Source organism: Oryctolagus cuniculus, chromosome 3, assembly GCF_051225735.1.
Source record: "Oryctolagus cuniculus isolate XC-2025 breed Fujian yellow rabbit chromosome 3, ASM5122573v1, whole genome shotgun sequence".
Classification (NCBI taxonomy): Eukaryota; Metazoa; Chordata; class Mammalia; order Lagomorpha; family Leporidae; genus Oryctolagus; species Oryctolagus cuniculus.
In genome coordinates, this window is record NC_142869.1 from 87806134 (window position 1) to 87834000 (window position 27867).

The following is a 27867-nucleotide window of genomic DNA, read 5'->3' on the forward strand; positions in this document are numbered from 1 at the left end:
TTTTCTTAAGATATATTTATTAATTTGAGAGGCAGAGTTATAGACAGAGAGAAGGAGAGACAGAGAGAGAGGTCTTCCATCTGCTGGGTCACTCCCTAAATGGTCGCCAGGGCCAGAGCCGGGCAGATCTGAAGCCAGGAGCTTTTTCTGGGTCTCCCACGTGGGTGCAGGGACCCAAGAACTTGGGTCATCTTCCACTGCTTTCCTAGGCCATAAATTGAGAGCTAGATCAGAAGGAGCAGCCGGACACAAACAGACGCCCATATGGCATGCTGGCGGAGGTTTAGCCAACTAAATCACAGCATGGGCCCCAGGATAGAACACAATTAGCAAACATCTGCTGAGTTGACTTTCACAGTTGTAAGACATCAAAAATGGTATTACTGGTAAAAATACACAATCGGCCACCCAGTTGACTATTCTCTATGAAATGTTAGCTTGCCTTTGATAGGTATGAATCAAACTAAAATATAATATGTACCTCTAAGGGCCTTTAGATATGGGTACCAGGAATTGATTAACTTTGAAACTCTCTCATGTATAGAAAAACATTAAGAACTGAGAAAATTTTAAATAGGAAACATATACTCATCCAAATTCAAAATAATTAAGAATTTTGCCATAGAAAGCAAGTTTACAAAAGTTATAAATCACTTTAATAAACAAAAATAGAAATGATGATAACTATATGAGAAATCAGTTGTCTATTAAAGAAATAAGATTATTAAAGTAATTTATCTTAGGAGTTAGCAATCAAATCAGTAAACAGAATTGATGGAATTGACTTTGGATGAATTTATGCTTTTGATGAAATAGTAGTATTAAGGTACCTTTCATTTCTAGGATTTTATTTTCCTTTTTAAAATTCTTATTTATTTGATAAAGTAGAAGCGAGGCAGAGATACACAGGGGGTTCTATCTGCTAGTTTACTCCTCAAATGCCAGCATGCGGCCAAACTAGAACTAAATCTAGGTATTCTATTGTAGTTTTAATTTCACTCAGTGTGGTTTTCAACAGGTTTTCTGCTTGGTTTTGTTTAATTATTTCTATCTCTCTTTCAAATCTAATCTTTTCAAATTTAAAATATTGAGTCATTTCTATGTATCTATTGAATTTATTTTGATTTCTTGAAATAGTGCTTTGAAAATCTTCATCCAAACATGTGGAAATTTCAATCCCTAGACAGTTGGTTTCTGGCACATTACTTTGCTTTTTAGGTAATGTCATGGTTCCCCGGAAGTTCTTGGTGCCTGATGGTTGTGATATCATCTGTGCACTGAAATATTAATGATAGTAATCTGGTTCCATGTGTGGCTGCCCCCCCCCCCAAATCCTAACTGCTCTGTTGGGCTGCTGAAATGGGTTATGGTGTGTGTGCTAAGATGAATTCATTGCTCAATACTAAACCTCTTAGACACTGGTAATGCTGATTAGAATATAAGATCACACAACAAGGATAACGGAACCTCACTGGGCACTGAAGCAGGTCCAACGCTCTACAGGCACTGGCCTGAGGTTAGTGTTCATTAGAACCTTCTCATTTCCTGTTTTTATCATTCTGTTAATGAATTCAAACACAATCCTATGAGGCTTTATCAGGTTCTGGACCTTAACCAAGTACACACAGCTTTGAGCTCCAAAGCATAGCTTTAAGCTGCCTCTCCCACTTCTTGCCAGTATAAGGAGAAGGGAGAATTAGGCCACCAAGCTGTGGAAGCTCTAAATATTCATACCACAGTTAAGAGGACAAGGGTAGGGGCTAGTGAGCTGTAAATTTCCACAATGGGCCCAGCACTAAGATTGAGTTTGCACTCCCTATCCCCAGTGGGAGGGTGTCCCCAAATTGTGCTCCTTGGACCTGGGGAGAGGGTGAGGTAGACCATTTTTTCCTTCTTGCTTTCTTCAGTGGTACTTTTCTTATAACAAGATGAGGCACTTGGGTCTTTCATCTGGCTTCTGTAGCTCTGATGAAGGTGACTTGGTGTTTTTACAATCTGTTCACACTGGTATCTCTGGATACCAGGTAGGCCCTGGACCTCTTTACTCAGCTGCCACCCTGGCTCTGCATTCAGTACTACATTTTACTTATCCACTTATCCATAGATGGAACCTTGGCTGATCCTACATCTTGACAATTGTTACTAGTACCACAGTAAACATGGAAGTGCAAGGATTTACATGATTTTGCTGATTTCATTTCCTTTAATCATAAAGAGTTATATCGTATGGCAGTTTTATTTTCAGTTTTTTGAGAAACCTCCCTATTCTGCTCCATAATGGCTGTAGTAGTTTACATTTGCAACAACAGTATATAACTGTTTCCTTTTCTCCACATCTGTGCCAGCATTTGTTGTCTTTGTCATTTTTTTGCATTATAGCCACTCTAACTAGGTTGAGGTAATTTTACAGTGTCTTTGTTTTGCATTTCCTTGAAAATTAGTAATACATTTTTTCAAATCCTCGTTTGCCATTTGTATAAAGGAATTTCAAAAGTTTATGGAAATAGAATTAAAAAGTTTATTTTGGTGAAAAAAAATCCTTGAAATTCATGCACAATAATATGTCTTATTTTGACATTCAGATCATTCACCTAATTTAATCGAATTATTTGTTTTTCTTTAAAAAATGTATTTATTTATTTGAAAATCAGAGTTAGAAAGAGAGAATATCTCCATCCACTAGTTCACTCCCCAGATGGCCTCAATAGCTAGAGTTGGACCAGACCAAAGCCAGAGGCAAGAAGCGTCTTTCAGGTCTCCTACATGGGTTGCAGGGCCCAAAGCACTTATGCTATCCTTCACTGTCCTTCCCGCACTGTCAGCAGGGAGCTGGATTGGAAGTGGAACAACCAGGACACAAAACCATGCCTATCTAGGATACCGGTTCTGCAGGCAGAGGCTTTACACTCATGCCACAAAGGCAGCCGGCCGCATATGGGTGGTTTTTTAGTTTGTTTTGCTGTTGACTTGTTTAAGCTTTTATACTCTAGATGTTAACTTTGTTATGGATAGTTTGCAAATTTCATTTGTACAATTTAAGAAAAAAATTGATTCCAGAAAAATGAATTTCCATGTTCATTTTGGTAGTCCTTAGAAATATGATATAAAAATATTAGGTTATATAATATTTCTGTTGGCCATAAATACACAATTTAGATGTTTAATGATGTATTTTTAATTGTAACCTTACTGCTATCAAAATGATTATTTTTCTAAGTTAAACATTAAAGACTAGTAAAATTTTGAACTGATATATTTAAATGACTTTCACAAGTGAAAAAAACAATTCCCAATTCATTGTTTTTTACAATGCCCTTGGAAAGGTAAGAAAACCTCTTTTTATCTGCTTTGGTTCTCTAGATAATGTACAAATTAAACTGACATAAGTCACATAAACAACTTTTACTTATTAGGTGTACATGAGAGTTTTTAAAAGAGAAATGAAGACCTAGAGAAGCTGTTAGGTCAAAAAGCTTACATATGGTTTTACAGCAACAAGGATAATTGTGTAAATATGACAAAAGGTCTTAGGTTAGGGGCAAAAAATGGTTGCACAGTGACTAGGAAATAGTAGCACGGTGATTAGGAAACATATAGGAAATGTACTGGGAGACAAGTGTTATTTTTCTAAGTTTCATATATCCATTCCAGTGTTGAATCCAAGATTCTAGCAGAGGGTGACTCAACTATATGGGCCCCTGCAACCTATATGGGAGACCTGGATGGATTTCCAGGCTCCAGGGTACAGAGTGGAACAGCAACAGCCAAAAAACAGCCATTTGGGGAGTGAACTAGAGGATGGATGATTGAGTCTACCTCTCTTCCCCCTCCCTCTTGCTCTCCTCTCTTCCCTCTCCCATGTCCACTGTTTCTCTCCCATTTTCCTTTAGTTTACAAAAGTGTTTAAAAAAGAGGACTACCAAAATATAAACAAAACAATTAATCTACCAAAAAGAACATTACACATGAATTACATTATTTGTTAATGTACATGACATTATGAACATTTTATTATTGGCAGAATTACCCCATTAACAAGGAACACTGCCTATTTGAAAAAAAAGAAAACAGGCCAGTCAATATATAAAAAAAAAGCTTGAAGTGATAAAAATAAGCTAACTTTTAAGTAATGATTTATTCTGTTAAGGAACATGGTAATATATAATGCATATTGGTAAGAGCATAACATTGAAACAATATCTAAATTTTATTCTGTGTGATGCTTTCCAAAAATTTCTTTCAAATTGTATTCTCATCCTCAGATTTAATAAATTGTTGACTTCTGAATTTTTGCCTTTAAAATATTTCTTCTCATTGACATTGCAGCTCTTCTTTGAATTTGATTCATTCCAATTTGACAATCATAATAAATTAGATACCTTGACTTTTAGTCAGTCTCATCTTTAAATATTCATGTTATTACCAGTAAACAGTTTACTTAAAATTAGGCTCTTTGTGTTCTCAATTGAGAATGTATTTTTTAGTGGAGTCAGGAAATGACACTAATGGCTGACACCAACCCTCTACTATCAAAACCTCTTTATCCTTCACTCAGAACTCGCTGGGCCATGCTCATGGGCTTGAGTTTATCAAGGGTAATTCATTAAAAAAAAAAAAAAAAAAAAAGGAAATCCAAGCAGACATATGATTGTTTGACATGCCTTTTTGACTTTATGCTGGTGCAAAAGTGATACATATTCCGTTGAAACCATACTTTACATTTTGCATTTTGAACTATCTGGAACTAGCAATCATATGTGACTCAATACCCCTCATGATGCTGAGCAGTAGCTGCAATGTGCATCTCCCAGGCAGCCACACAATCAAAAGGAAAAACAGCCCATACCACAGTGTGCTGTGTTACTAAGCTACAGCTTTCAGCATGTTAGACGCTATCAAATGTATTTTCAACATACTTTCACCTTATGATGGATTATAAAGATAGAACTCCTTTGCATGTCAAAGAGTATCTCAATTCACTTGCTTTGGCCCATTCCTCTTATAAATGATAATGACCTTTAAATATCAACGTTAGGCATCACCTACAAATTTCTTGGGGCTCATAAAATAACACTCCAAAAGTAATACTTTGGTGTGAATTATTTCAACTAAAAAAGAAAAAAAAGTATTTTGACCTCTCCCCTATATATTTTGCCCCTCTTTCCCTACCAAAGCACAGGGCCCCCTTATCTACCTTTAATTCTCCAGAGATTAATTTACATGAATAAAAAATGAGGTTAACCAAATAACCACAGTACAAGTGACTTGTACCAAGCTAGTGTTTGTACTTCAGGCCCATTTGTCTTCCCTCAAAATCATTTATTTATCCTCTAAAAGTGCCTACAGGTCTCACTTTTTTCTCCCTTATGAAGAGGGTATATAAGCATCATTTCCTATGAGTTTTCCAACCTTTCTTGAGTTTCATTCTTTGCTGCCCATGTACTAGAACAATAATGAATGTGAGTGCCTTCTCCCCTGCTAATCCATTGTTGCTTTTTTCAATTCAGATCAACAAAGTTTTAAACAGTAGAAAATTCATTTTGCACTGAAAAATTCAACAACCACATTTATTCTGTTTAATGTATAAATGAGTAGCAATTCAGTAACCATTCCATGAAAAAGGAACTGTATACAAAATTCATAAATTTGACACATCTGAGAATAAGCTTTTTATTCATGTTTTTAAGATGTCCATATGCAGTATCTTCATTTAAGGCTATTACATTTCAGTAACTGGATTTTTATTCAACATGATAATTGTAACTAGCAAGCGGTGACTGAACCAAGTCCAGCAGACATTAGCGACTGTTTCCCCCAAAGTTGTCACCTATTAGATAATCAATAAGGCAGCCTTTCCATCAGCTGGCTAAGTAAGTGAGAGATCACCCACAAAACCAAGAGAACAATGATCCACAATCTTATTCTTCATTTACCGTTAAATTAAAAAAAAATAATCTTTTGATGATAAATACTAACACTGAATGCTTCTTTGAAAGAACAAAAGAAGGAATTTAGAGAGCATAGCACTAAAAAAAAATCAATGAAACTACTGTTTGAATGAATAGTCAACAATAAGCTACACATAAAGATACTTACGTGTTTAAAATGGTATCATTAACACATGCTAAACTTTATCATTTTACTGAACATCCTGGTGTATACTCAGCTCTTAATCATTTAAAAAGTAGATTTGGAAATCTTTCCCATAAGTACGTGAATTCTCAACTCCTATACAATGGCTGAACAATATGCCAAAACTTAGATGTACTATGACATATTTAACAAATAATTTTCTGTTGAACATTGATTTTGTTTTCATTCTCCACTATGAATATGTTATTAATATTCTTCCATATGTATACATCTTTCCAAATGTGAATAATAATGTACTCTGAAAAGGTGGTTGAAATTTAATGGAGAAATCACAGAATACTATGTTGTATTTTGATTACTTTTCCCTAACCTCTTTGACTTTCAGTATTCTATTCCATTTGCTAGGAAATTCCTTCCATCTATGATCACCCAAGAAAGCCCTGTTTACCTCTAAAGACTTCATATTAAGGCAATAATTCTCCATCTCTATGATTTTATAGCTCTTTTACTTTATCCCAGTATATCCTTTATAGCACTGCAATACAACCACATATTTATGTGTCATGGCAGGCAGTCTAACTATTAAACCAACCTATTTTCTCTTCCTCCTGGATACATAGCTATATAACATTTCCTAGCCCTCCAAGTCATTTAGTATGGTCTTGAACTGTGGATAAAAATGATATGTGTCAATCTCAGGTCTGGCTCATGAAACCTTTGTTGTAAATCTCCATGTATTCTCCCAAGCCACAGCAGCATCCACAGCCATGCTGACAGTACCCTGGGTATCTTAATTCTCTGTTACAGGAGAGCCACTTCTTCATCAGGGTTGCTTTTACATAACTTAAATGAAAAAGTAAAACAAAACAGCCACTGTATTTTGCTACACCATTGGCATTTTAGATGTTATACCTGTCAGTGTTATTTCTGTTAATGCTGTTTGTGCATTCCCCTTATTGTCTTTGACCCTTGCCAACACAGTCTGTCTCAACTTTGATTCAGCACAGTTCCTGGCACTGATGATTCAATAGTGGATAAATTTTTTTTTAAAAAGTAGGAGAGGCCAGTGCTGAGGTATAGCAGGCAAAGCCTCTACCTGAGTGCCAACATCCCATATTGGGCATCCCGGCTGCTCTACTTCTGATCCAGCTCTCTGCAATGGCCTGGGAAAGCAGGAGAAGATGGCCCATTTCTTTGGACCCCTGCACCCATGAGGGAGACCCAGAAGTGGCTCATGGCTCCTGGCTCCTGGCTCCTGGCTTCAGATCGGCACAGCTCCAGCCATTGCAGCCATCTGGGCAGTGAACCAGCGGATGGCAGACCTCTCTCTCTCTCTGCCTCTGCCTCTCTGTAAATCTGTAAAAAGGTGGAAGGAAATATTGAGATATTCTGGCTGTACTATCAAATATGGTAGCAATTAAAATTTAGTAGGGGTCCTGGGGGTGGCATGTTAAACTGACACTCAGGAGTCCCATATCTCATTTTGGAGTGCCTGACTCAGTGCTGGCTACTCTGTGCTTCTGATGCAGCTTCCTGCTAATGCACCTGGTAATAAGCAGATGATGGCCCAAGTACTTGGGTTCATGCCATTCACGTGGAATACCCAGATGGAGTTCCTGGCTCATAGCTTTGGCCTGGCTCAGCACAAGCTGATTGGTGCTTTTGGGGAATAAATGAGTGGATGAAAAAAAAAATCTCTGTTTCTCTTCTTCTCTCTCTGTCACTCTGCCTTTCAAATAATTATATAAATAATTGTATAAATAAAAAGAAATTGAACAAACTGAAGTTCTCAAAGTGAGTTTTCCCATCTAAGCGATACAGAACACCATCTGTTATGGTGGTTAAAAAATAAAGACAATATTTTAAATATTTTGCTTTCACTAGTATTTAATATTTGGGTTGAGATTAATATAAGTATATAGATCATAAATGAATTTATATACACTAACAACATCTCAAAAACATTTTTACACATAGTTTCACACAATATCTGGATTCCATGGCCTTAATGGGGTTTAGTCAGACCAAAAGTAAGATCTTAGCATAAATGTTTCTCTATAGCATAATTTTAGTGATTACAGTTTTTTGTAGATATGACACAATTATGGAGCATTTACTGAATACACAGATAGTTATAGAAATAACCATTTAAATAAAGGGTGTTAAAGAAATCACCATGTAAAAAAAGGGAATAGTTGATTAATTTGTTTCAATAGTAACTTTTAATGAAAACAATGGTTTTTATAACTACAACAAATGATTCTTTATATCACCTCAACACATATTATGATTGTTGCAATATTGTCACCTCTTAACCACACAATCATCAACCACTTAGTCTACCTTTATTGTTCATGATTTCTCCTTAAAGCTTTTTTAAACAATCTCACAGTATTGATTAGATGGAATGTTATATACCAACGCCCATATGTACTAAAATAGATGCCCATTCATGCTAAAACAGATGCCCATATCAGTTTCCTGTAATATTCTATACATGAAAAGGAAAAATAGCTTATGAGTAATAACTCGGGAATTCCTTAACAAAATATATTCTAAAGTAAGAAAGAGATCTACCCCAAAATGTACATATATATATAAAGTATTTTAGTTATACATGTTTGTACATGCATACAATGTGAATGTAGATACTGTCCCCTCCACATATATATTTATATACAGTAAATGCTACATTCATTGTAAAATATCCATATAAGAAAATTATTCAATAAAAATTTTGCCATATAGGATTGTTTAATGATGTAGAAGGTGTCATGGTATTTTAAGTTAAAAAAAGATCATAAAGTACTGTTATTGAATAAGACTATCTTTGTAAAAAAGATATATATAGATGAAATATACATATACAAATATATGTATATATAGATGAAATAAATATGTAGAGATAAATACATGTATGTATATATATGTGCATATGCCATAAATTAAGGCTAGCAGGAGTATATTTTACATTATTTCTTTTGAGCCATCTGTATTTTCTAAATCATGTCAACATTACCCAGTAGGGTAATATTAGCTACATATTAACCAAAAATCTTACTTCATGAATATGCATATAAGACAGCTTTTACAATGACAGGTACAAAGTGAAGTCAGTAGATTCCAGGGTATTAAAAAGAAGGTATTGGAGTCTGGTGCAGTTCCTGAAGGAACAAAACCTTCTTAATGCACTCAAGTTTCCACACAGGTAGAGAAGAGTATCCACAACAAATTACAGTTTGCTATCAAAGAAAACTTCCTCACAGGAAAAACATTTCAATTTAGAGATAAGAGAAAACATTTACTAAGTCAATAAGGAAAAGTTTAAAGCCACTATGTCCTTTTTAGGAAAAGTAAGGTCATATATTAGCATAAAACTATTTTATCTTTCTTTCACAATCATCCTTATAAAACAATGTTTCTACATATCCATTAAGGCTGCACTGTGCTTATGTACAATAAAGAGACTAATTGGCAGATTTGGCAGATTTGGCAGATTTTACAGTTAGAAATTTTCCCTGGGGGGAAAAAAAACTGGGCCACATTTGAAAGTGTTCAATACTGCTAAAATATGAAATTAATCCATTAAGAATATGTATTTTAAAAGACTTCATTGTTGCAATTATACTAGTGGGACCATTAGTTTTAGTTTTAAATAGAAAATCTCCTCATCTTCTCCACTTCTATCCACACTGCCAAAAAAGGAAAAAAAAAAAAAACTTAAAAAATACAAAAATTCTCTGGAAACAAAAGCACTAATTTTGGCTGCAGTAAGGTCTGAGAAGCCCTTTGGAAAAGGACATCTCAAGGGGAACAGTGGGCATCCTAAACAAGCCCTTTACATAATCCAACATTCACAATGAATTATTCCTAAGGTAGACATGATAAGCTCTCAGTATTCAATGTATCATAGACAGGATTCACCAAGTTTGCAAAAATACACCCACTTTGCCAAGAGGAAAATAGCACATTCACTGATTAAAATTCTAGTTATAGAAGTGGCTCCATAACCTAAATTTAATTTTGAACACATCATTTTATTTGTTATGAAGTTATATGAAATATCTAATAATTCTCTAAATTTATTAATAGTTGTCACACAAAAGATGAGACAAGTAGAATTATTAGTCAGTAGGAGTTCATGCCTGAATTTAAAAAATAAAAGGCTTCATAAAGTCTGCAGTTAAATGGAGTGCGAGCACAGAGCAGATCGTAACAACCATCCCAAAGAATCTGATGTTATAAAACCAAATCTGCTGCAGGACTGTGAGACTGTCAATGGCACTTGTATTGAAGGTCTTTGGTTTAGCTATCCAATGTGACTTGGCACTGTGTCAGCCTGTTCTGTGTGCTAGGTTCTGGCACCTGATCTCTACGTCTACATGAACCAGGATCCTTTGCCCTTTGACTCCTGGTTGTTAAAGCACTGCAATGAATTAATGGACAGGAGGTAAATAAGGGTGAGGTATTTATTTGTATCTCGAACCTCTTGGCAAGGTTGCGGATATCTTTTATCCACACTATTTTTTTTTTTTTTTTTTTTTTTTTTTTGGACAGGCAGAGTGGATAGTGAGAGAGAGAGACATAGAGAAAGGTCTTCCTTTTGCCGTTGGTTCACCATCCAATGGCCGCCACGGCCGGCGCACCGCGCTGATTCGATGGCAGGAGCCAGGTGCTTCTCCTGGTCTCCCATGGGGTGCAGGGCAAGCACTTGGGCCATCCTCCACTGCCTTCCGGGGCCATAGCAGAGAGCTGGCCTGGAAGAGGGGCAACCACGACAGAATCCGGCGCCCCGACTGGGACTAGAACCCGGTGTGCCAGTTCCGCTAGGTGGAGGATTAGCCTATCGAGCTGCGGCACTGGCCCTTATCCACACTATTATTTCATAGGAAGAGCCTATCACTGGCTAATGAAGGAGCAAAAATTGCAAACCTAAAGTAAATCAGAAAGACAGCATCTGCTAGAAGTTGCTTATTTACAACTCTCTTCAGTGACAGTCCTGAAAGGCAGTGCCTGAAAAGAAATCCTCTTGCCAGGCAGAAATTCAGAAGAGAAATTTCAGTGAACACTGAAAATTAGAGATGGCTTGCAGTAAGAATCTGACCTGATCAATGAGCAGTCACTACCAGGATGGACAGCTGGTGAAGGTGTTCCACAGAACAATACTGAATAAGAGGAACGTTTGAGAGTTCTTTTTGAAACAGGCACATAGGATGGATATCCACGCCTCATTTAATCTTCCAAAGAGGTCTACCACTACAAGTGTGCCTCTCAATAATCAGACAAAATTATACTTCCTATAGCTTTTAATCTTTTCTCTCTCAGTTAACTCAGCCCTTGTTCAGTGGGAGAGGGATGGAGAGGCCAGGACAACTCAGATAAAGGTGATGCATGAGGCAGTCAACATGAACTTTTCACCGTGGTTGTTATGGTTATGGCCTATCAACTTGCCAAAATTCGAAACAACACATAGCAATTCACAGGGAACCATTCTTGACCATCTGGCGGGCTGATTCAATTGGACCCCTTTGATCACTGTAGGGGAAAACGTCTTCTCACAGGGAGATCCAGATTCTGGAATTTGCTTTCTCTGGTTACAATTCTGTCAGAAACAGAATTTTCAGACTTGCAAAATCCTCACTGGTCTTGTGTAATAACAAACTAGCCTCACTCCAGGGGAAATAACTTGCAGAAAAACAAACATGATAGGGCTCACGCAAAAATCTACTAATCTCATGCCCCCACTTATGGAAGAAGCTGACATGATAGATGGAAATAATCTGAAAATATTTGTTATAGCTCCAGTTTTGAAACAAAAACTTGTGTAGTGGGCTTCACAGGATTTTATATATCTTAAACTAATACCTGATGTATGGTGTTAACTCTTCTATATATAGAATATGTAGGTCCAGGAGCAAAACAAGGGAGTGAGAAATGTCTCTTTCACCAAGTAGTTCACTAAGAACTATTTGCTTTCAGTCTCTGTCATTCTGGACTTTATGATGAGAAGCACACTTGTTTCAAGGGGGAAAAATGTTTCCACAAGATAATACAATAGTGACAGTTAAATTGGAAATTGAATCTTCCCTCTGGCCACTATGAGATCCTCAAACTATCAAACTCATTCACAATATTGGGTGAGTTGATTGATGTTATTTTCCAATAGGAAATTATATTATTGCCTTATATAGGGCTAAACAAAACTATTTCTGGGGCTGGCATTGTGCCGGTATCCCATATGGGTGCAGGTTCGTGTCCTGGCTGCTCCACTTTTGATCCAATTCCATGCTGATGGCATGGGAAAAGCAGCAGAAGATGGTCTAAGTCCTGGGCCCCTATTACCCATGTGGGAGACCTGGAAGATGCACATGGCTCCTGGCTTTGGCCAGGCCCAGCCCTAGGCAGTTGCAACCATCTCAGGAATGAGCCAATAGATGGAAGAGCTCTGTCTCTCCCTCTCTCTTTGTAACTCTTTCAGATAAATAAATAAAACTTTAAAAGAAAAAAATTATTTCTGGAATCCAGAGGTTTCTCTGGAGTACTCTGTTTATCCAACAGGTTGAGTAACAGAATTATAGAGCACACTGGTAAAGGTAGGGCCAATCAAAGGCTTAAATAATGGGATCATACCACCAAGAAGAACATAAAATATACACCGGCTACTGGCAGAGATTAGAGGACAATTTGAAAGTGTGTGACAAAAAGAATTTATAATTATCATCCAAGAGCTCAGATTAGCTACGTAAGTGGGGACTATAGGACCTGTATTTTATGTTAATTAAGAATTCCTGTTTACATAACTATTGCAATGTTCTCAACAGACTTCTGTGTACAGTGACAACCATTTGGAAAATTCTTTGTGCTGACTGCAGCAGAATAGGCAATCAAAAAAGTTACTGTAGTAGGTGTTGGACAAGTTGGTATGGTATCTGCTATCAGAATTTTCTGGGAAAATCTGCCTGATGAGCTTGCCCTTGTAGATGTCGTCTTGCTCAAAGGAGAAATGATGGATATGCAGCATTGGAGCTCATCTCTTAAGAGAATTAAAACTGTGGCATATTAATATTACTCTATGACCAACATTTTTAAAATTGTGGTGGTAAGTATAGGAGTCATTCAGAACAGTGGGGGAAGGAGAAAGGGATGCTTCAATCTGGTGCAGGAAAATGTTAATTTTCTTAAATGTTAATGTCTTAAACCCAAATAGCCTCAGATAATCAAATGCAGTTTTGATTGTATCATAATTGTGGATTCAAGCCCAGTATACATTATTACAAATGTTATCTTGAAACTAGGTTGATTACCCACATGTCATATGATTGGAAGTGGGTGTATTCTGGATTCTTCTGGATGTTTCTATCTTACGGATCAAGAACCTGACATCCATCCCAGAAGCTGCCAAGGCTAGATGCTGGAAGAACATGGTAACTTCTGTGGCTGTCTAAAATCAAGTGAGCATGGCAGATGCTTCTCTCCACAAATTGAATCCAGAAAATGATAATGATTATTGGAAGGAAGTACATAACATGGTGGTTGAAATGCTTAGGAAGCCATCATTCTAAAAGGACTTATCAACCAATATACTGGATTAACTGTAGCTAATCTCAATAAATTCATGTTGAAAATCTGTACAGTGTTTATCCAGTGTCTACAGCAGTGAATTGGATGTACAGTATTAATAATGAAGTTTTTCTGACTCTTCCGTGTATTCTCATTGGTTGGAGACTAATTGGCTAAAAGCAGAAGCATGACGTAGTTGAGCTCAAGAAAAGTTAACATTCCCTGAGTGATATCCAGAAAAAAAAATCAGAAAGACCCTGGACCAGGAAATTCTAGGTTGCAAAAAAAAATTAAATTACAATGCAATTAACAATGGGTCTGTAGCCTTCATCCATGCACATAAATTAGTTTGTTTTTATCTTCCATAGTGTGGGAATGTAGACTAATAGAATCAAAGCCCATGCTTAATTTATACTCACAATATGAGCCATTTTTGAACTATAACCAGCTATTAGAATAGGTTAGTTTTAAAAAGGCAGCCTCCCCTAATTTTTTCTAGTTACCTTATAGGAAGAACACTCACGTTTGCTAACATCCTAGATTCTGTTTGAAAATATGACTAAACTGATATCAATTCACAGAATATGATAGCTGATGGGATTCATGACTCCCTTTTATACTGGACACTTATTTTTCATCTAGAAAAGAACAGATGCTAAGAAGCTTAAAGGAGTAGAACATTGTAAATTTTCCATCTGCTCCCCTAAACACACTTGCACACACTTTTCTTTCCCAAAGTATACCCCAGGAGACTAACTCGTATGGCCTACATCCAAGTTTCTTCTCTAGCTTTACACTGGGTTTGGCCAATAGGAGGAACCAACAGGAATATGGTCAGATCACTTATTCCCTTCGTCCCTTCTTGTAGAGAAGTCACAGGGTAGCTCTGTCCCCAAATCAAAGGCTAGTCTCAATCAGGTAGCCCTATACATAGAACTATGTTATTTATATAAAGAATATATAATTCAGAAAATTACCCGCTCAGTCCTACCCACTGAAGGTCTTAGAATATAAATGATTTATCCTCTGATTACCAAGCCCAATGTACAGCCACCCATTTATGTCTGAATTCTACTGACTGCCTTGCAGAAAGTCATAGCATTGTACTTGCCTCAGCTACTTTCTTGAAGTGTGCAGTTTCCTGCTATTAAAAGGGTTTTGCAAGGGTTGAGGGAGATGTAATGGATTCCTCATTTAAAAGACACAATCTATAGTTAAATCACTATAATTACAATGTAAACCGACATTTTCCACGAATTGCATACTACTTTACTATGTAATATATTTTCCTAAAAGTCTCCAACATTTTTTAGTAATATTCTTCAATCAATTATAAAATATACATATAAATCTGTAACAAATTATGTTTACTTATTAATAATTAACACATATATTACTCTAAACCAAAGATAGAAATTTTAAGTAGGGCAAAAAAATGAGGATTCAAAAAAATATTTTCCACTTCAGTGAAGCATCTTACGCATTCTTGGGGCATACACAGCACAGTTTGAAAATCACTGAAAGTATAAAGATGATGACATGCATTTCCTTCCTCAAGACATTGCACTGTCAACTGGTATTGTTGGTTTACAGGTGCCACTTCTATATGGTAATCACCTTCCGAACCTTCTCATTCATGAGTCTCAATGGCAAAGTATTAGAAAGAAGACAATATTAGATGGCCAAAATATGGATAAAGTTCAAATGGTAGACATGCTTTGCTCTTTTTCCTGATATTCATATTGCCATGCTTCATGGAACATACTATTGTAAGCTGTAGTATAAATGTGTGTACTTCGGTGAGGTTGGTGAGCAAAACTTGGGGATATACATAAACTAAATAGGATAATTTAGGACAGTATAGAACATGGAATAGAGTTATGAAGGTAAATTTGATTATTTTATTTTTATGTTAATTAGAATATATGACTTGAAAAAGTGTTAAATATTATTGGTTTATAATGCTTAAAATATCATGATGCAAGTAAAGTAAGTTTTGCATTTCAGAATGATCAGAGGTATCTATAAGAAGCTTATATATTTTGTCAGTAAATTTAGAAAACTGAAATTATATAAACCTTCAATTTTAATGTCAAGTAATAAGCCTAGATTTCCTATGACCTATTACTTTATTTCTTAATCAGATATTTTTTCAGAAGCCATAGCTAAAACTTCAGGACATCAATACTGATATAAATATGTTGTAGCAGGCAGGAGAATGTGAAACAAAGCATTTTAACAATTATATTTCCATGTAGAAGATTTTCACTAGAAGAAAAAAAATGTACAATGTTCTATCCAAACTAACAGCTAACCTCAGCAATCAAATATCTAATCACTACCTGCCTCCTACTGTCACCCCTTATGTTTATGTTTCAGGCATTCCAACATTTTATTGGCCATCTGTAGAAACCAGCTACTGATCTTTGTATTTACTCACAGTTACTATAAATCTTACCGTTCATCATTAATTTATATTGAATTTTGAGATTTTCATTGCTTCTGGACATTTTCTGTTAGTTAATACTAATAAAAAGAACCAGGATACTAAAAATATTTTATAATAAAAGATATCTTCATTGAATAGATAAAAGAATAAAATTGAATGTGCTACTAAATAATATAAACATGCCATCAAAATTTCAGATATCAGTTATACACAGTCTTCCCTTTAAGTATCCAAATATTTTAGGAACTCAACCATCAAAATATGAAAGCGCTAAGTCAATATTCATTTAATAAGCAATTATTGAGTGTGCCAAAGGCATATACTAATTCTAAAATGTAAACGCTGTCAGAAAAATCAACACAATGCTCAACCATCAGTAAGGTATATCTTAAAGTGAATGCACTTTCTTATAACTCATCAGAGCTATATAGATTATTGTCAAACAAATCCTAGCTTTTCTTGACTAAACCTTGCTTTTATCAAGGAAATTTTTTGTCACATCATAAGATCAAGGGCATACGGCGAGTGTTACATCACCTAGAGACGTCACCAATATAAAATAACACAATGCTCCTAGTCTGAACATAAACAATAGCCTCTCCCACCTAATTCTTTACAGTTTTATCTTAAGATCTGTTTTTTCTTTTTTTAAATTCTATTTAAAGTATGCAAATTTCATACATTTCATGTATACAGATTCAGGAACACAGTGATACTTCTCACCTTCTTCTCCCTCCCATCCACGCTCCCACTCATCCTCCTCCTTCCTATACCATCTCCTCTCATAGTTTTATAATTATTTATTTGCAGTTTACTTTAAATTCAAAAGATTGACCCTACATTAAGTAAAGAGCTCAACAAATGGTAAAAAAAAAAAAAAAAAAAAAAAAAAAAAACCACAAAAACCTTTCCTCAGTAGTAGAGACATGGGCTATAAACAATCACCAAATACCAAATCTCAAAATGTCAATTTCACTCCTATAGATTACCTTTTGAGTACTCTATTAGTTACCACAGATCAGGGAAAACACAAGGTATTTTTCTTCATGGAACTGGTTTATTTGATTAAGTATAATGGTTTCCAGTTGCACCCATTTTTGTTGCAAAAGACAAGATTTCATTCTATTTACAGCTGAGTTGTATTCCATAGTGTATATGCAATTTCTTTATCCAGTTACCATTTGATGGACATCTAGGTTGATTCCATATCTGAGCTACTGGGAGCTGAGCTGGGGAAACACAGGCACACAGATAACACTTCCGCATGCTGAATTCATTTCCTCTGGATAAATTTCCAGAAGTGGGATGGCTGGGTCATAGGGTAGAACTATTTTCAGCATTCTGAAGTATCCTTATCTCCATCCTGTCTTCAACAATGGCTGTACTAGTTTACCTTGCCACCAATAGTGGTTTAGGGTACCTTTTTCCTTGTATCCTTACCAGCATTTATTGTTTCCTGATTTCTACATGAGAGCCATTCTAATTGAGATGAAGTGAAACTTCATTGTGGTTTTGATTTGCATTTCCCTGATGGTTTGTGATCCTGAGCATTTTTTTCATGTCTCTGTTTGCCATTTGAATTTCCTCTTTTGAAAAAATGCCTGTTCAAGTCCTTTGCTTTTTCTTAACTGGATTGTATGTTTCATTATTGTTGAGTTTCTTGAGCTCTTTATAGATTCTTTTACTTTTTTTAAAGATGTATTTATTTATTTGAAAGTCAGAGTTACACAGAGAGAGAAGGAGAGACAGAGAGAGAGAGAAAGAGGTCTTCCACCTGCTTGTTCACTCTCTAATTGGCCACAATGGCTGGAGCTGCGCTGATCCAAAGCCAGGAGTCAGGAGCTTCCTCTGGGTCTTCCCATGTGGGTGCAGGGGCCCAACGATCTCAGCCATCTTCTACTATTTCCCCAGGCCACAGCAGAGAGCCGGATTGGAAGTGGAGCAGCTAGGTCTTGAACTGGCACCCATACAGGATGCCGCTATGCTGCGGCACCTGCCCTGCTATATAGATTCTTGATATTAATCCTTTATCAGTTGTATAGTTTGTGAAAATTCTCTTCCATTCTGTGAGTTCCCTCTTTACTTGGCTGAATGTTTCTTTTGCAGTGCAGAAGCTTGCAGTTTGATGTAATCCCATTTGTCAGTTTTTTATTTAATTGCCTTTGCTTCCAGGGTCTTTTCCAAGAAGTTTTGCAGAGTTTCCCCAATGTTCTCCTCTAGTAATCTGATGGTATCAGGTCGTAGATTTAGATCCTTTATCCATTTTAAGTTGATTTTTGTATAAGGTGTAAGGTAGGGGTCTTGTTTCATACTTCAGCACATGGAGATCCAGTTTTCCCAGCACCATTTGTTGAAGAGACTGTCCTTGCCCCAGGGATTGATTTTAGCTCCTTTGTCAAAGGTAAGTTGGCTGTAGATTCATGGATTCATTTGGTGTTTGATTGGGATTATATTGATTCTGTAAACTGTTTTTTGGCACTATGGATATTTTGATGATATTAATTCTTCCAATCCATGAACATGGAGCATTTTTTTTCATTTCTTTTTCTATTTTTTCATAAATGTTTCGTAATTATTATCATAGAGCTTTCACCTTGTTGGTTAAATATATTCCAAGGTAATTAATTTTTTTTCTGTAGCTACTATTAATGGGATTGATCTTAAAAGTACTTTCTCAGCCATAACATTGTCTATGTATACAAAGGTTATGGATTTTTTTGTGTTAATTTTATATCCCGCCACATTACTAAACTCTTTTATAAGTTCCAATAGTCTCTTAGTGGAGTGTTTTAGATCCCCTAAATACAGAATCATGTCATCTGCAAGTATGGTTAATTTGAATTCCTCCTTTCCAATTTGAATCCCTTTGATATCTTTTTCCTGCCTAACCTCTCTGGCTAAAATTTCTAGGAGTATATTGAATAACAATGGTGAGATGGACATCCTTGTCTGGCTCTGGATCTTATTGGAATGCTTCCAACTGTTTCCCATTCTGTAAGATGCTGGCTGTGGGTCTGTCATAAATTGCCTTGACTATGTTGAGGAATTTCTTCTTTCCCCTATTTGCTTAAGGTTTTCATCAAGAAAGAATGTTGTATTTTGCCAAATGCTTCCTCTGCAACTAATGAAAAAATCATATGGTTTTTCCTCTTTAGTATGTTAACATGATGTATCACATTTATCGATTTGCATATGTTGAATCATCACTGCATACCGTGGATAAATTCTATTTGGTTCAGGTGAATGATTTTTCCTATATGTTGTTGAGTTCAATTATCTACAGTTTGGTTGAGGATTTTTGCATCTATGTTCATCAAGAATATTGAGCTATAGTTCTCTTTCTCTGTTGTAGTTTTTTTCTGGTTTAGAAATTAAGGTGTTGCTGGTTTCATAGAAAGAGTTTGAGAGGATTCCTTCCCTTTCAATTGTTTTGAGTAGCTTTAGAAGAATTGTAGTTCATTTTTAAGTGTCTTGTAGAATTCAGCAGAGAAGTCATCCAGTCCTGGGTTCTTCGTTGTTGTGAGGGTCTTTATTACTGATTCAATCTCCATCTTGATATTGGTTTGTGCAGGTTTTTTATGTCTTCATGACTTAATTTTGATAGATTGTGTGTGTCTAGGAATCTATCAATTTCTTCTAGATTTTTCAATTTATTGGTATATAGCTCCTTGCAGTATTTCCTGATGATTATTTGTATCTTTGTGGTATTTGTTGTTATATTTCCCATTCAATTTCTGATGTTATTAATTTAATTCTTCTCCTCCTTTTATAGATTAGTGGGGCCAATGGTGTATCAATTTTGTTTATTTTTCAAGAAAAATAAGTTCTTCATTTTACTGATCTTTTGTATTATTATTTTTTGTTTCAATTTTGTTTCTTTTCTAATTTCAATTTTTTTTTTCTCTTACTAATTTTGGGTTTGGTTTTCAGGTGGTTTTTCTGCGTCCTGGAGATGCACTAGAAACTAATTTCTTGATGTAGGACAAATTGATATAAGCTTCTCTCTTTATTAAAAAAAGAGATTTATTTATTTGAAAGTCAGAGTTACACAGAGAGAGAAGGAGAGGCAGAGACACAGACAGAGAGACAGAGAGGTCTTCCATCTGATGGGTCACTCCCCAATTGGCAGCAACTGCTTGAGCTGTGCTTATCCGAAGCCAGGAGCTTCTTCTGGGTCTCCCACATGGGTGCAGGGACCCTAGAACTTGGGCCATCTTCCACTGCTTTCCCAGGCCTTAGCTAAGAACTGGATTAAAAGTGGAGTAGTCGGGACTCATACTGGTGCCCATAGGGGATGCCAACATCGCAGGAGGTGGCTTTACTGGCCATACCACAGCACTGGCCTCTAAGCTTTCCTCTTAACACTGCTTTTGCTGTACCCCGTAAGTTTTGATATGTTTTGCTGTCATCTTTGTTTCCAGAAGTTTTTTAATTTCCATTTTGATTTCTTCTATGACTCACTGTTAATTCATGAGTGTGTTGTTCAGTCTCCATATGTTTTTTTGTTTTCTAGATATTCTTACATCCTACAGTTGCAGAATGTACATTTTTTTCATCAATGCATGGAATTTCTCTAAGATAGACCATATGGTAGGCCATAAAGCAAGTCTCAGCAAATTCAAAAAAACTGAAATCATACCATGCATTTTTTCTGACCACAATGGAATGAAGCTTTTAATTAACAACTCAAGAATATCTAGAACATATACAAATAAATGGAGACTGAAAAACATACTTCTGAATTAATAGTGGGTCATAGAAGTTTTCTCTTAAAATCTTGAATTTTATTATCTTACTCTATACAGTAAATGTCATATATATGTATATATACACAAATGTTAGTGTATTTTTTTCATTATTCAGTTATATGAGGTACAGATTTCTCATGTTGCATATATAGTTTTAAGAACATAATTATACTTCCTACCCTTCCTCCATCCGCCTTTGCTCCCATCATGTGTCCATCCTCCCTTTCTTATTTTTCTTTTAATTTTTGCAGTGACATACTTTCAATTTGCTTTAAAGAGCATTTTTATTCCAAATCTTCCCAGATCTTTTTGGTGGTACTTTTTAAATTTTTTCTTTTATTTGACTGGTAGAGTTATAGACGGTGAGAGAGAGAGACAGAGAGAAAGGTCTTCCTTCTGTTGGTTCACCCCTCAAATGCCCGCCATGGCTGGTGCTGTGCAGAACCAAAGCCAGGAGCCAGGTGCTTCTTCCTGGTCTCACACACGGTGCAGGAGCCCAGACACTTGGGCCATCCTCCACTGCCTTCCCAGGCCACAGCAGAGAGCTGGACTGGAAGAGGAGCAACCGGGACTAGAATCTGGCACTCATATGGGATCCCAGTGCCACAGGCAGAGGATTAACCAAGTGAGCCAAAGCACAGGCCCGGTGGTATTGTTTAAATAACTATTAGTATTGCTTTTTTTCCTGTTAAAATTTTTGATGATTTAAACTTCACATTTTTCACTACATACATTTAATTCTTGTGACATAAATTTTAGTAATTTAAATCCTGTGCTTTTTTTTTTTTTTTTGGACAGGCAGAGTGGACAGTGAGAGAGAGAGACAGAGAGAAAGGTCTTCCTTTGCCGTTGGTTCACCCTCCAATAGCCAGCGCACCACGCTGATCCGAGCCAAGAGCCAGGTGCTTACTCCTGGTCTCCCATGCAGGTGCAGGGCCCAAGCACTTGGGCCATCCTCCACTGCATTCCCAGGCCACAGCAGAGAGCTGGACTGGAAGAGGGGCAACCAGGACAGAATCCAGCACCCTGACCGGGACTAGAACCAAGTGTGCCGGCACCACAGGCAGAGGATTAGCCTATTGAGCCGTGGCGCTGGCTAATTTCTTTTAAAGAAAAACTGATTGTGGTTCAAAATTATTTTTGTAATTCCTGCAACCAAACTTTATTTGCAAGGCAAATATGAATCTCCTGAGTAATGTTCCCATAAATTAATTTAAACAAATAAAAAGGAGGGGGCCTGTGCTGTGGTGCAACAGGTTAAAGACCTGGCCTGAAGTGCCAGCATCCCATATGGGCACCAGGTTCTAGTCCAGGCTGCTCCTCTTTCCATCCAGCTCTCTACTATGGCCTGGGAAGTGAACCATCGGATGGAAGACTTCTCTCTCTCTGTCTCTCTCTGTCTCTCTCTCTCTGTATGTAACTCTGTCTTTCAAATAAAAATATCTTAAAAAATAGGAAGCTGTATTTGCCATAACTGCCTTCCAATATTTAGTAACAAATTCAGATTTTTTAGTTACAAACAGTAGCAGTCACGTTACAATACAGCTTTGGAATCTTTTATAATATAAAGTGATGACCCCCTATTGTAATTCCATTATAATCAATGATTAATGTCTATTCATACTACTGAGAGGGGGAAACAATTATGTATATTATTTTATTCTAATATTTTCAGTTATTTTATGTTTCCTCCCTGTATCATAAAATTAATTTGAATTATTTTCTTTTTTCTACAAAGATAAAAATACTACAGTGATTTAAAAAAAAGAGTGTATGTATGAGTACTATTTTGGAAGTAGCCTTTAAAATTACTTAATATCACATTTTATTTCTACTGCAGCATAACAAAACAGTTTACTATTCTTTAGATTGTTTTCCTATTTGCTAGCTGTATTTCTTCACCCTACTCCCTTTTTCTACATGCTGTGTTATTTGATGCACTCTCAGATGGACAGTCAACCAAACAGGCATATGTATTATATGTTAAGCACATATTGCCTTACAGTCTTCAAAACCCAGATATTTACATCTCCTATAGAAATATAGTATCACAGTATCTCAAGATTGGAAATGTAGGCATTACTAATTTTCTTTTTTTAAAAACTTTTATTTAGTAAATATAATTTTCCAAAGTACAGTTTATGGATTACAATGGCTTTTTCCCCCCCATAACTTCCCTCCCACCCGCACCTCTCCCATCCCCCGCTCCCTCTCCCATTCCATTCACATCAAGATTCATTTTCAATTAACTTTACATACAGAAGATCGATTTAGTATATATTAAGTAAAGATTTCATCAGTTTGCACCCACACAGAACATAAAATGTAAATACTGTTTCAGTACTAGTTATAGCATTAATTCACATTGGACAACACATTAAGGACAGAGATCCCACATAAGGAGTAAGTACACAGTGACTCCTGTTGTTGGCTTAACAATTTAACACTCTTGTTTATGATGGCAGAAATCTCCCTAGGCTCTAGTCATGAGTTTCCAAGGCTATGGAAGCCTCTTGAGTTCGCTGACTTCGATCTTATTTAGACAAGGTCATAATCAAAGTGGAAGTTCTCTCCTCCCTTCAGAGAAAGGTACCTCCTTCTTTGATGGCCCGTTCTTTCTACTGGGATCTCACTGGCAGAGACCTTTCATTTAGGTCCAAGGCATCACTAATTTTCACTAATGCACAAAATATTTTTAAATAGAGAATTGTCTGAAGTCAACATTTCATATTACCTTAGCAATCCTGAGTTACAAAATAAAGTTGAATTTAGCTTGCAAATCAGTGTTGCAAATAAATTTCATGATGTTAATTACTCATTGGGATCATCTAAAATTTAAAGTATGTGGTGTAAGAAAAAAAGAAATTGATGGGAGCACAGGAAAGGAAGAGTGATTAGGTAAAGTTTATTTGTGTCTTGATTATCACACACAAGCATCTTGATACTGCCTTGCTTTCATTGACCTTTGAGTGCTCCCTTACAAATGGTGTTCTCTTACTGAAAAACAGTCACGGATCCTCAGTTTGAGATACTACACAAGCCGGATTATCTCTATTGTTAGAAATAAATGGGGGTACTTGTGTGAAAAGGTTCTTCTCTTATCAAAGATGTTCGTGTGACTTTAAAGCAAGCTATCAGCGTAGTTCCAAAGCAGAGTTACACAGCTTAGCTTTTATAATAATTGCTTAGAAATTTCCATTCCCACTAGTCATCTTTTAATGATGTGGAGTAGAATAAAGGAAAGGAAGATGGAATCACACTTTGTCAAGTTTAACTGTGCAAAGGTCAGTGTGACAGGTTTTCCCTATGGAGTACAAATAAGGAGTTCATTATGATTAATAAAACTTTATCCTTTGAGTTTTTCCATCTCATCCCATTTTTTTTCCTGTTTGATGTGGATTATTGATTGTCACCACTTCTTTGTCCTGGCATATTCCAAAGACTTATCAAGACATTTTCTAGCACTATTGTGACTACAAATTATCTTATTCATGAATATTTCCCTTTTCAACTTTGTAGTAGTCTTTCATAAAATACTTTGAAGTTCTATTTTCATATATATTTCACATTTTTACTGTTCAGGTATAAATAAATGTTTAAGCCTTGAAAATGTTGGATGTCATGTACTATTTTTTCCAATTCAACTCAATTCAATTCAATAAGCATTTACTGACTATCTTTGTGAACCTGGCTCTGTTGGGGTTACTGGGGTATGTCAATAAATAAAACATATCCATTTCCTATTCTTATCCTTCACTTATTTTAGCATAACATAATTCAATAATTTTGCTTCACCACCAAAAACTTTTATTGTCTTTTATGACATCCTTTCTCATGGGTACCATGGAATATTTTAATGAACATTGATATATATGTCCATCAAAAACAATAATAACAGGTTTTGTTTATTCTGTGCTCAGGTGTTAGACAATGTTCTAAGCATGTTGCATATATTAATTCATTTAAGTTGTTTAAAAAGTGTGTGGAATACCACCGGTGCTGTGGTATAGCAGGTAAAGCAGCTGCCTGCAGTGCCTGCATCCCATATGGGTGCCGATTCCAGTCCCAACTGCTCCACTTCCAGCTCTCTGCTGCGACCTGGGAAAGCAGTAGAAGATGGCCCAGGTCCTTGGGCCACTGCCCCCACATGGGAGACCCAGAAGAAGCTCCTAGTTCCTGGCTTCAGATCAGCACAGCTCTGGCCATTGCAGCCTATTGGGCAGTGAACCAACAGATGGAAAACCTCTTTGTTTCTCTCTGCTTCTCCTTCTTTCTCTGTGTAACTCTTTCAAACAAATAAAAAAACTTTAAAAAAATGTGTGGTATGGGCACTATTTGTACTCACATACATAACTATTTTGGTAGAAGCACACAAATACAAATAATTTAAATAACACTGAAGCTTGTCCAGTTAACAAATGAAGTCTTAATCGAACCCAGGGACCTTAACCTCAGAGTTGATGTTATTTCCCACTAAATGCAATGCATCTGCTAAAATCACTCCAGAAAGGATTATGTAGTACTCATTTTAATGAAGTTGCCTTAATTATATGTTTAGATAATTAACCTCAATTCAGAATCTCTTATCTAGTTCAAATTATCGTATATATTTAAAATCAATTTAAAGGTATCAAACTTCATTGAAAAATTCTCACAGCACAATATTTTCCCTTAATTAATCAATTAACTTGATCTCAAATTAATTTATTTAAAATATATTTTGTTAATATTTAACTGATCAAATTTAATGCTAAATCAGAGAATTCACATGTTAAGAATGTCCCTTCAGGTGAAAGTTGCATAGTATTAAGAGATTAGTGTGTATATCTTGCTACTCACTATACCACAACATTTCTGAGCTAGAGTAATTCAGATGCAGCCAATGTATACCAACATTTTATATAAAAAGTGACTTTAATAATTGCATAATTTTTTCATTAGGAAACAAAATCCCATTAAATATGGCCATGATTTGCACGTTTTATGTTGTAGATAAATCTATAACAAAGCATAAAAGAGCAAATTTACTTCATCAAAGTAAATTAATATAAAATCTACTGAAAACTGTAGCTGATTTTTCTTATGATCTAACACTCTAAACTTGTGAACATATTCCTCCTGGTTAGAAACCAGTATATTGTGTATCTTTTTTTTCTCCCTTATACACATATTTACATAATAAATACAAAACTTATGTATCTTTCATATCAACAATATTAGCCCCATATGCATGATTAACCATCTTCTAAGACGATAAAGTAGATTGTAGTTAGGCCTGTGTTTGCACAACATAGGCGAAAAAATGAAACTCAGATTTGTTGCAAATCTTAACGCTAAGTCTTGGCTACCAGGTTAGGAGGTAGTTTGAAACTATCTTTAGTTGAGGTACTAATTATTAAAAGGGTCTATTTTTCTATGGAGTTCAGTGAGTTTTGACAAATATATGAACTCATGTAGCTACCACTCAATTAAAACTTAAAGATATCCATAATTTTATCAAAGCTATCTTCTGTTTCTTCATTAAGTACACACAAATGCTCCACCTGTGGATATACCTTCAATTACTATAGTTTAGACTTGTTACTTATAAATAAATGAAATCAGGTATTCATTTGCATCCATATCTTTCCCTTCAGTTTATTATTTTTAAGACACAGTGTTGAGTATATCTCATGGAAATTTTCTGGTTTCTCATGGAAAATTTCTGGGTTATGGTAACTATACTTTTAATTTTGTAAGAAAACACAAAGCATTCTCTAAATCACATTTCCACAAGCAATGAATGAGTTCTAGTTCCTCATCATCCTTGCCAGAACTAGATATGGTCATGTTTTTTGGTAGAATATATTTTACATATAATTTATATTGACTTTATAAAAATTGTAAATATTTAAACAAAGACCATGGGTATCTATATTTGTCATCTTGACCTTTATCTTGTTAATATATAACAGTGAGCCTAGAATGAGGATAAGGTCATTAACTGTAAAATAAACACTTTCAATTCCCTAAAAATAATTGATGATAGCTCCATAAACATCCGAAACTTAGGTATGAGTCTTAAATATATGTATGCATATATATATATATGGAAAAGTATGAAACAAAATAAATCAAGCATCTAAGTAAATGCAGAAATATTCTATTTTCATTGATTAGAAGATAAAATATTCCCAAGAAACTGATCTTCATATCTAATGCAATTTCAGTAAAAAACATTGGTAAATTATTGCATATACCTCAACAATGCTGATTCCAAAAATGACACGATGAATGATGTCAGCAAGATGGAAGAATAGTTAAGTTATGAGGCTCCACTTCCCCAACAAAACATCTAATTGGCAACTATCCACAGAGCAAAACATTTTTTTAGGAAATTGTAATACTTGGAACAAGCATGAGACACTAATGTGACTCACAGAACAGAATGAAATTCAAATTAAAAGGGTAGGAAGAAGGGACTTTGTGTGACCACACCATACTTTTCTCTCCTCCCCATATCAGCACAAAATTAAGCAAAGAGGATTTCCCTGACATTATTTCTACAGTGAAAGAAAAGGACAGGAGGTGCTCTGAGACACTACCCAGGAAATCCACTTTAGTCTTAACTCATGGAGAACACTAGGAGAAATGGCACAACTAGATCACCCTGGAGCAGGTAGAAACAAAGACATAAGGCAGAGATCTTTGTGTACAGTGTGTGGATTGTGGTGGTTTTGTGTTTCTGCCAGATGAGGTGCCAGATCAAAATTAGTAACTAACCTCATAGCCTAATCACAAAAAATATGGTGGGAAATTCAACCAAGCTTGAGTCCCTTGTCCAGTCTCCATGCCCAACCCCAGAGTTCAAGTCAACCACCCTACCAAGTCAGAGAGACTTCCACCTTTACACATTTCAGAGAAGCAAAAGAGCTAGACAGCAAACTTACCTTAACCTAAAGCCAGCACATAGCTCTACCCTGAGAGGATGATGACCCTCAACCACACAACTCTAATGAACAGAGCTTCTTGCCATGC

General features: G+C 35.9%; 1 protein-coding gene and 1 pseudogene across 8 annotated transcripts in view; one reads left to right on the forward strand and one right to left on the reverse strand.

Annotated features, from left to right (window-relative positions):
• GALNT13 (polypeptide N-acetylgalactosaminyltransferase 13) overlaps positions 1–27867 on the reverse strand; it is a 560094-nt gene that overhangs the window by 330007 nt on the left and 202220 nt on the right. The window lies entirely within an intron of this gene.
• Positions 1929–13655, forward strand: LOC127491789 (L-lactate dehydrogenase B chain-like; annotated as a pseudogene).